Source organism: Henckelia pumila, chromosome 4, assembly GCF_033568475.1.
Source record: "Henckelia pumila isolate YLH828 chromosome 4, ASM3356847v2, whole genome shotgun sequence".
In the NCBI taxonomy this organism is placed as follows: Eukaryota; Viridiplantae; Streptophyta; class Magnoliopsida; order Lamiales; family Gesneriaceae; genus Henckelia; species Henckelia pumila.
The window spans coordinates 196,301,449-196,312,904 of NC_133123.1; the positions used below are offsets into that span (position 1 = coordinate 196,301,449).

Below are 11,456 nucleotides of genomic sequence, written 5' to 3' on the forward strand. Positions count from 1 at the left end.
TCTCTTCTTAATTCAACTGAAAATGCCTCTGTCCACGCTTTCTTTGAGTCATGCTGGCTCATGTCATTTGTGGCAAAGCTTCCACATCCATCTTGTGGGGACCTCGGGTTGCTAATCTCATCTTAGGGTAATTAATGATTAATTAACACTTAATCAAACAATAAGGAATATTAAAACCAAGAGCTAATTTTTTTTTTAATTTTCATCACCTCGCTCGATCGGACAAACTCACCCGATCGAGCGAGCTAATAATCCCATTCCTCGGGTGGAAATCCATTTTGGCCTCGCTCGATCGGATGAACTCACCCGATCAAGCGAGCCCAAAAGCTCAATTCTCTGTTTCCAAAATTTAAAGGTCTCGCTCGATCGGTGGAGTTCACCCGATCGAGAGAGCTCCTCTGCTTCAGAATTCTGCAGAATCATTTTTGTTGTCCAACTTTGGAAACTCAACTCAATCCTCAAAAACCAACTCAAATAATGGTTTATAAAATCTGAAACATGCATATATATACATAAATGAAGTCTCAAGTATATATATTCATGCATTTATTACATCAAACAGATCGTTAACAAAGCGATAAACGACACAACTATAATGATTCTCAAAAGTGTACTTCAAACCACAATATTCTAACATGTTTGATGCTTCTAAAACCTCTAACTTCGGCTAAAACCCGAGTCCTCACGTGCTTAACTCTCTCTCGAGCTATTCCTGTCGCTTCTGACCAGCTCCTGCCCCACCTATTGCCATGCACACATACAAAACAAAGCAATAGCCGGATAACTCCGGTGAGAATAAAATCCCAGTATAAATAACAAAACATGCAATATAATAAACATGAATGCAATGCATGTTTTAATGGCAGACTATCAATTCTGATATCAAACAAATATCGGTTCTTGCGATCCCGAGTAAATAAAATCTCAAACTAACACCAACTCACCCAATCGAGGTGAAGTCAAGTATTTTATGTCATCTGACTTTGGTGCAACTATAGTGAGTCTTTTGGCTCTGGAAGTAACTCTACATTCCGTGCCACTTAACTACAGCCCTCCAAACGTCATATGCACTCTAGGCCAATTAGCCCTCTATGCTTTTCAGGTTTGAGTTCAAGATGAATGCAACATATTTTGTATGCATTAAATGCTATAAAACTCCTTGAATACTTAATCAGATAAGCAAGCAAAGCAACAAAAATCATCTAATCACATAAAGCACATAATCAAACAAGTATGTGATTGACAAGGGAATACTCAAAAATCATAGCTATTTCGAGTATTCTATCCCATCTGGATTAACTGTCATTTATACCTTTCAATTTCGAGTCTGAAAGTACTTCAAATCTGAAAATACATCAATGAATTCATATCAAAAGGCTGCTCAACTTTCAACTCAAACGTCAAATGCAAAAGGCTTCAAACCTTCTTGACCTCTTTCAATTCCGGATTCTCGAATTCGAATACGTCAATAACAAAGCTGAAATGAAGTGTTTGGAATCATAAACATCAACTTCCAAATCAATTTCAAAATAACTAGTTAAACAAGTTCAAACATGTACAAATTCTGAAACTGGCGGTGTAACGGCTAAAAACCGGCAATCCAAACCATAATCAACTCAGTCCAACAATTATATAGATCATAATTTCCCAACATATCAGCATGTATATACACGCGACCAAACATAATTCAAAACTTGGAAATTTTCGAAATAGCTTCAATAAATCATAGAAAATCCAAACGATAGTCTTTTTCCGAACCGTCTTGCGAATACGTAACCGGTACTAGCTCAAGCACATATATAATCAAAAATAATAACAACCCATCTTCAACATAAAAATAAAATCTGAGAAAAGTGAATGAAACTTGTACCAAAACGTAGCTCTCGAAGCGGTGATCGCAGATATATATTTATCTCGAATTTCTGACGGCCGGATCACGAGATATCGAAGCTTTTGTGGACAAAAATGGCGTCTTGGGGTTTTTCAACCGTGTTCTGCCTTTCTTTCCTTTGTATATGATGGTTTCCATGTGAATAAGATATACATCAAGTAGGGAATTAGATATATATTGCATATTTGCACTTTATTTCCTAAATTTTTGACTAATTGCAATTCAGTCCCCAAAAAAGCGATTGAATTCAATTTCAATCCTTATTCATTTAAGAATATTATAATTTACTTCTAAACTCTAAATATTCCTAAATTAAATATTTTCGAATTAAAATTAAATAATCTCGGGCCTTACACATCTTGTGCTAATTTGAGGGACAACTGAATTGAAGTCAAGAGAGATGAAAATGATTACTAATAACAAAATGGAAAAGGGGATCATGCCTCAATTTTAGCATAGCCTCTGTTCCCTGACAATTGGAGAAACAAAATCATAATTTTAGAAAAAATACACATAAAATTTATTTTTTTTGCGCTCTAGTGTAAAGAATGAAGTGGAGTGAAGGGCAAAGAAGAGAGACCTACCTCCGCATCCACCACGGCAGTGGCGGCTTTGCGGTTGCTGTAACCTTTGCCTCGTCTGTTGTTATATAACATAAATTATTTGATGTGATTTTCTAACCACAATAACCATTTGTATATATAGCAAGAAAATTCCCATTATTTTTAGGGTTTCACATCTCTGTGTGGCGGCGCAGACAAAATTTTTAATTCGGACAATCTAATTTTATCTTTTTTGGATAAATTTTTAAAATATTATATAATAATTTTTATATATTGCTATTATTTTATTATCAAATTATGTAATACTAGGTAGGGTAACCTCAATTCTTGAGGTTCTTACCCCGATTTACAATATTATAATAGACAGGGAATGAAAGAGAAATTAATGAAGATATGTAGAGAAAACTAAGGTCTAAGATTGATAGAGATTCATTTGTTATGCCAAAGCAAAGTGTAAATGAAATCCATTAACTGAAAAGTAATTTTATAGATACACGTGGAGAATGTCCTTCAATATGAAAGTACCATGTTTATAATTAATGACATAGTGAAAAGGAAGAAAGATCAAATTAAATAACTGAATAAATGGAGGTGCCTCTACATCTCCATAAAAAATCAGTCAATTTAATCATGGTGGACACCATAATGTTGTAACATGTATGTATCAAACACTATAAGAGGATATTATCTTGTTTGCAAGTGTTCCGCAGGAAACAGACTCGACCTTGACTCGGCTAAGATTGGATCTCATCCACTCAACAAAATTGTCCAGCATCAATGACCATGCGAGTTCTGGGTCATAATTGTCAAGATCTGGGAAGCTGATCTGTTAAAATATATCAATGATTAGTGTTCATACAACAGTGAAGTTTCTTGCACGGACGAGATATGACTACATTGTGAAAAGGGGATAACTGGAATTGATCATGCAAATAGGAAGATGAAACTTGAATGGGTCAATTAAAGTTATATTATCTGTATAAATAGATTATATATTTGCTATCTTTATAAGGGGAAGCACAATTACCTCATTGCAAAAACCGATAGAACCCCATCCACTGATCCATGTTGATAACCTTGTAATCAATTTGTATCTGTGATCAACCATAAGCAGGCTTATAGAATAAACATATCTTGTGTGTGTTATAATAGCAATCACATACACAATGTATTTTATATAAGAAAAAACCATACACTACCAAATGTTTAATGCTTATGTTTTGTATTCTCAGCAGGGCTAATAAATTTATGAATTGTTTGATGAAATGCACGAAACATCAAAGCTCTGAACCTTTAGATATTGAATGAGTGCATCAACTTGACGTGGAAAATGTGATCCTAGGACAAGATCCAACAGGACATAAATACTTTCGATGTCAATGTTTTTCTGCTTCTCCTCTGGGAGGACATAGAATGCGAACTAATAAGAGGAAGAAACAAAGGGTAAAGATTCTAAAAGAATTAGCGCCATGAATTAAAGTCCATGTAAACCTACCAGTCAAGCAATATCTGAAAGCAAAGTAGAAATCCGCAAAGTCCTTTTGACAAAAAAAACACAAAATTTTTCAGTTCCATATATGAGTAGGCAATTCAAATATCAGATCGGCCCCAGCTTCAAAAGCAACGCTAGCACTCAAATGTTCTCTTAACATGCTGGAAGTTCCAAAAACTAAGAGATCATACCTCACTTTCAAGATCCAATAGCACCTTCTTCAATTTAATTGTTGTGTCATCTTTCAATGCTTTAAGGCCTCTTTGCCACTGATCTAGAGAAGATGTTCCATGGGGAGACATTTTCAGGTAGAAAAACGACACTTCTGTAGGTTTTATGGTAATAGGGATATCTGCGAGAACTCTTATCCATATCTTACCATTTCTTTGGAATTGTCCGCTCATAGCATGATGGAAACATGAGAAACATATAGACGTAACAGTGGTTCAAGAAAATAAAGACATTTGTTCATGAGTGCAAACAACTTAAAAACTTCCATCTTTGCCTACTCGCAACCATATATTTACACAAAAAAACTGACAGACAAAAATAACAAAAAACAACTAAACAGCAGATTAAAAAACAGTGACCCTGAACCTTAAATATAGTTTCTTTTATCCCAAAGTAACTACTGAATAATTTGAAAGTTGAAATATCCTCAGATTATGTAACTAATTAGAGCAATTATTTCCTGTACAAAGGATACTTAAAAGTAAATATGCATTCTTACCAAGGTAAAGTATCTTTGTTTCTCCACTTGCATTTTCCTATGACCATGAGCACAATAATCAATTTAAAGTACAGAGGATGGCAACATTGGACAGAAGAATAAGCTAATGGAACTTACCATGCAAGCATCAAAATCTGTACATCCATATGATCACCTTCCCAATCTGAGCAGAGTGACTCAATACCCTCGGGACTACGCAGTGAAAATCAACAAAGTAAGCAACTTTTAAGTGCATTATATAAACTAAAAAACAAGAGTAGAAAGAAAAAGACAAACTATATACTCGTTAATTTAAGTAAAACTTTTTCAGATCCTTAACAATTGCAGGTTGATATTTAGATAGTAACATCATAAACTTTGTTTTATGTACATTCTCCTGTACCACGCGAACTACACCGACCTATCATGTTTAACCACATTTAAGCGAAGCACTACAATAGTGGAAATTTCAGGTCATTGATTCAATCAAAAAAGTATTATAAACTAAGAAGAAACATAAAAAATATAGAATTTTTTCTCACCAGTAGGAGGGCTGATCAGCATTACTTTTACAACACACTTCGTAGTAAATGTGTAAGATGTGACCATATCGATGCCTACGATCAATCTATGCAGAAATACAACAAATGAAAAATGAAACAGGTTTGTAAAAAAATTAGCATTATACAAAAACGGCCAAGCAAAAATATGAAGAACCGCGGATAAAATATTTCAAGACTGGAAAAAAACAAAGCACTCACAAGTCAAAACCTCTATCCAGTGCTGGAAGGCCAACATTTGTGCCTTGTCCACATGAGCAAAATAAAAACGAAACCTGATTTGGTAATGACTCTGATTAAATATATACTTTTAATGAGCAAAAAAATAATAAAAGAGGGACTTACCTATATTAACGAGTATCCACAGCTTGTAGAACATCATGGTATACAACATTTTTTGTGTAAGTAGTACTCTGAATTAATGGCGTTGATGGTCTAATAAGCACTTTTAATTGGTCAATACTTCTTGCTCTTGACAATGCAACATAAAGTTGGCCATGAGCGAACACAGGTTCTTTTAGATAAACCCCTACAAAATCTAATGTTTGGCCTTGTGCTTTATTGATTGTCATTTCATAGCATAATCGTATCGGAAACTGTTTTCTTTTAAATGGAATAGATGAGAAGTTATCATGTGGAGCTTCTAGTGTTATACGAGGAATAAATACAGTTTTTTTTGCATGGACGCCAACTGATATTTCAGCATAAATAACATTTGTACTGAAACCTTTGCAAAGAAGTCGTGTACCATTACAGAGTCCTTCGTTTGGATTAATATTTCTTAACAATATGATTGGTGCATTTAGTTTTAAATTTAATTTATGAGGAGGAAGTCCTTGACGGGTTAAAGAGTGGAATAATTCTTCCTGGTCTGGTATGACACAAGTATTTGTGCTTTCGTCACAACTAAAATATGTGGTTTCTTCCCCAGGGAATCTGTTAATTAGGACTTCATTTAATTCATGGACAAAGTCATTTCTTGTGGTAAGTATGGCTCGATTAACAAATAAAGAAAAATCCAGATTATCTTCGTGAATATTATGGAATACCATGTCTATTAATGTACGTAACGATGTAATATCATCTATGAAAGGTACGTACGTTTGCTTGTGGAAGTATTTGAATTTCATCTTTTTCATTAGTAACCTCAATTCCATCACCAATTTCAAGCAAGTAAGAAGAGAAATAAGGATCAAGGGATGCTCGCATATTTTGCTTAAGTTTAAGTTTACGAAATTCGTTCCATAAAGGGGACATGACAATAGAAGAGTCTATGATATCGTCTTTTGTACCTTTTAGAATTACTGGCAATGTTTGTCGAAAATCGCCACCGAATACAATGATTTTACCACCAAAAATAGTATTTGAACTCATTATATCTCTCCACATTTTATCAAAATTTTCGATAATAGAACGTTTAGCCATGGTAGCTTCATCCCAAATAATCAATTTTGTTGATTTTATTAAGTTGGCTAAAGTGCTTTGTTTGCTGATGTTACAAGGTTTAGAATCATTTTCATCAACAGGAATTTTAAATCTTGAATGTGATGTGCGCGTCCTCCTGGAAGTAATGATGCCGCTACTCCTGAAGTGGCTGTAGCAAGTGCTATATGACCAGCTGAACGAATTGTAGCAAGAAGTGATTTGTATAAAAAAGTTTTCCAATACCACCAGGGCCATCACCGAAAAAAACATTTGGTAAATTGTTATTAACATGATATAAGATTTGATCGTAGGCAAATTTTTGTTCTTCATTCAGTTGTTGGGATGCTAAAAGGTCTTCAGGCGGCATTCTTATGTCTTGTTCAGCTTGAATTTCTTTAGTTAAACTGTCATCAGAACTTATTACCGTGTCATAATTCACAAAGAAATAGTCTTTCAATTTTTTTCCCATTGAATCAAGATAATAAGCAATAATGTTCAGGACTTTCTGTTCAATTACATTTGTAGTTATAGTTTTGTTCTGTTCGAAATCTTGTGATAAAAAATTCTGAAATTTTAACCATAGTTCTTTGGGATTTTTGGGGTTACAGTAAACAAGGATAGTGGCAAATAATTGTCATAGGGCAGCAGGCATTAAGCAGCAGCTTCTTCAATACACATTTCAGCAGTACTGTCATCCTCCATTATTCCTAACATTTTTGCAGCTTCTCTAAATGTACTAAAATATTTACCTTTTATTGTTCGTAAATCTGTAAATGAAGTTGGTTTTCTAATATGCATTAATAATAACTTTAGATAAAACTTCTCACCATCTGATGAGTGACAGTTGAAAATTCGACCTATCACTTCTTGTTTTTTACGTGGTTCCCATTCTTTCGAGTCATTGTGCCAAGTAAAATATTCAGGGAACTCAACATATAAGCAATTCATTTTCTTAGAATAATGATTGTATTTATTCATGTAAAAAAATTGTGTTAACATTGTTTTTTTATTTGCAGGGTTATTAGCAATGTTTGTTAACGATTGGTTGGCAAAGAAATTTACAATTTGTTCGTTTTCTAAGTGGATTGGTAAGCATATTACAGACGGATGTATTTGGTTTAGATCAAATTTAAAAATTCTCCACATTGCTACAGGAGGTGAAATCCATCTTGCACATTGAAAGTTCTTAATTTCGTCAATTGTGAATTATTTTTCATCTCCGACTAATGTATACAAAATTTTGTCATGACCTTTATAAATATATTTGTAAATATATTTTATAGCTTGGATGGTAGAACATATTTCAACATTAATATGACAATTAAATTTAGCAAGAAGATATGGATTATAAGGTACAACCTATCTGTTGTCGAGCTTTGAGCCTCTAATTGTAATATCAATGTTGTTTTTACGTTGATATATTGGGTATGAATTGGTTCCATATTTAGTTTTCTCCGAGAATTCTTTGGGGTAATTAAATTTACAAGTTCCTTTTTTTATGCAAGGGCATGTTGGATTGAGTAAACCACAAGGACCATGCATCATATGTTTAACTACCAGTGAGAATAAATGTGATTGAGTATGTGGATTAGGTAATTCTGATGTTGGATCTATCAAATGCTTCTGGGTGAAACATTTTTGATGTTGGGTTCAAAATAAGCAGAAAATGAGCATGTGGTAAGCCTCGTTTTTTGGAATTCTATTACGTAAGTATAAGCAATGACATGGCCAAAGATTTTATTCTTGAGTAATTCATTTTTTAAAACTTGGAGTTTTGAACGAAATATTCTTACAATTAAATCTGGTCTATTTTGTATTTCATCAGAAGGTAAACATAGATCTTTTATTTCAGGCCAATTTGGATTTGCAGTTATTGTTAAAAAGATATCAGGTTTTCCGTAATGCTGCACTAAAGCTATAGCATCCATATATTTTCTACGCATATCTCGAGGTCCTCCAATAAACGATGCAGGTAATATAATTCGTTTTCCAATTTCGATGCCTGTTTGACATCCTTGTTTAATACTGTCTACTAAACCATTGTATACTTCATTTCGCATACGATTTTGCATATCTTTAGTTTTAAAAAAGTTTAATCTTGATGTTTCGATTTTAATGTACATATCTACTATATATTGTTGCAGAAGCCTACCAATATGTAAAAGAAATGATTTGTCATTTTCTCTTATTTGTAACTTATAACAATAATACTCGCGGCATGATATTGTTAAACGTTGGTTGTTTTTACTTCCGCAACCTTGGTTTTGAGGGTTTATGAAGTCATTTACACTTCTGGAATTTCGAATGTTGATGGTTTCACCATCGCATGTTGGTCTGGGTATCATTCTTTTTTGCTTTTGATTTAATCTTTCAATATTTGGATGCCAACCTGATTCTTCATTTGGGAATATAAGAGGATATTGCATAGGATCGTAACAAGCAAAATAATGTTTGATTATTTGAGGTTTGTCACCTTTTGGATATACTTGTATATGTTGACTTGTATAATAATCTAATTCATTAGATTCTGTCCATATGGCAGCAATTTGAGACACATTAGGCTTATTAAAGAGGCGTTGGTCAATAGTAGGATCAGCTTGTAAAATGACTTTATATTCGTTGAGATTATGAATATTATTTAAGCTACGAAAGAAATTTGCGTATGGATTTATAGACAAAATTCTAATTATTTTTTCTGCAAGAGGTTTTTTAAATTTTGAACTAATACACATTCGATTCAAGAGCTCATGTTCAGTATCAAAAAAATATAGTTGCAGATTTTTCGGTTTCTCGTTATTTGATGGTATTAATTGATCTAAGAAGTGATATAGTTGTCCTTGAACACGAAATGTATAAATTCCAGCATTTCTTGTGGCTAGAGATTTGTCGCAATGTACGCCGATAGATGTGAAAGAAAACATGTTATTGTAACTTCGAACACAATTATTAAATTCTTTAGCATCTTCATTGTTTCCCAGATACAAATGGACTAATTCAGAAGGCATTTCTCTACATGCAAGATTAATTTCTCCCAAGGAGCAGCAAAAACCTGGTGGTTCTAAATAAATACGTTTCGCGCTACAAAATTTACAGTTTGCTACGTTCGGTAATACATCTGGACTATTTGGCATATATCTTAATGGATCAACTTCAACATTTTGAATGTTAATGGTACTTAAAGTTGACACATGTTTTTCAGCCCTCCGTATGTTTTTCGCTAATCTACGGTCTTCTAAGCAAGTGTATTTTCTCTTATGACATTTTGTTAGCTTTGTAACTTGTGAGGCAGCTTCTTCTTGTCTTTGTGACATTAATTGAGATTTGATTCAAAGTATGGGAAACCTTAATATTCCGAAGATAAATTTTTCTTGAAATAACTAAATTAACAACTATGTTTTACAGAACTAACTTTAATTTTTTAAAAGCTTTTTAACTAAAGTGTTAAGTAGCTAAAACAGAAAGCGTAGGATATTTTTATATAATATATATATATACATATAATAATATATAAACAACTAGGAGTAATGAAATTGTAACGTAGAATCAAACCTATGTGATGGTCGTGTCGAAGAGCTGAACTTTTTTTTTATTTACCGCGTGCCATACTGCCAGTAAATGTAGTTTATATGATCTGATGTAATTAACAGTCAATTAGTATTAAATAAAATATTGTATAAACAGAACAAAAAGTAAACAAAACATTCTATTCAAATCATATAAAAAAAGCAGAGCACATATCTCGGAACGCAGATGCAATGCACAGATTATGAGAACAAAAAAGGGGAGAAAAAAAGCTACCAGAACAAAGCAAGCAGAAAAAAAAAAGCGATTACTCATCAAAACAGAAGTCAAGAAAGTTGTCAAGCACGTATAAAATAGCATAACTGAAAACATAGATGCAGTGCACAGATTTAAGAACTAACAAGAGCAAAAAAGGGTAAGAGAACCAAGCTGTATGAAAGTTTGTAATTGAAATCAGAAGCCACAAACAATCAAAAAGATCGAAAGAGCAGAAAACAGTAAGCATCTTAAGTAAAGACTTTAGACCAAAAAACAACATCGATCTAAAAACCAAACCGCAAGCAAACAAAATCGCAGATATAGAACCAGATAAACAGATCTATGTACGTGTGGAAATATAGCATCTTCAACTTGTCAAACCTTCAAACAAAGAGCCGATGAATTTCCTGATTAACAATAAGCACCTGGAGACACAAAATAAAAAACAAATCTGAGAAGAAAGGAGGAAGTAACAGAAAATTCCTCGGGGAAAAAACAAGAACATAAAAAAAAGATGAAAAAGAACCTGCACCAAGCTTTGAAATCGCAGTCGGATTCCGTATCAGGCGAGAGATCAGAAGATGAGAAAACACACTTGGTAAAGGAAAGAGATAAGGCGTAAGAGGCAAAATCTGAAAGAAAAAGAGAGAAGCGGTCATCACCGAACTTCTCACCACTCTTCTGTAAGCACGATGATTTTTCTCAGGTGATATAAAAGAAAGAGACGACGCGTGTTTTTTTTTAAACGTAGAACCGGCAAAAAACTGGCGCCATCGTAAACTTATTCTCGCTTTAATATAGTAATAGATTTGTGAATGACCACAAAAAATACGCAAGTAAATCTTGTGGAATATTTAACTATTGTTAGAATATTACTTAAATTCTCCATGTATATATTTTAGATTATAATTAAGAATAAAATTACTTATTTTGATATGAAGTAATAAACACAAAATCACCAAAATTAGATTTAGTCAAACAAATTAAATAAATTGAGAATCATTAAATTGGTATAGGTGATTTCGAGTTAATTTCT

At 33.2% G+C, this 11,456-nt stretch overlaps 1 long non-coding RNA gene across 1 annotated transcript; it reads right to left on the bottom strand.

The window, feature by feature from the left end:
• Positions 1–529: 529 nt before the first annotated feature.
• Positions 530–2,009, bottom strand: LOC140867574 (uncharacterized). Its single transcript, XR_012145192.1, has 4 exons — positions 1,871–2,009; positions 1,423–1,477; positions 1,313–1,344; positions 530–741 (listed from the first exon to the last, which is right to left on the bottom strand). It is a non-coding gene; the product is annotated as an uncharacterized lncRNA (long non-coding RNA).
• Positions 2,010–11,456: the final 9,447 nt, after the last annotated feature.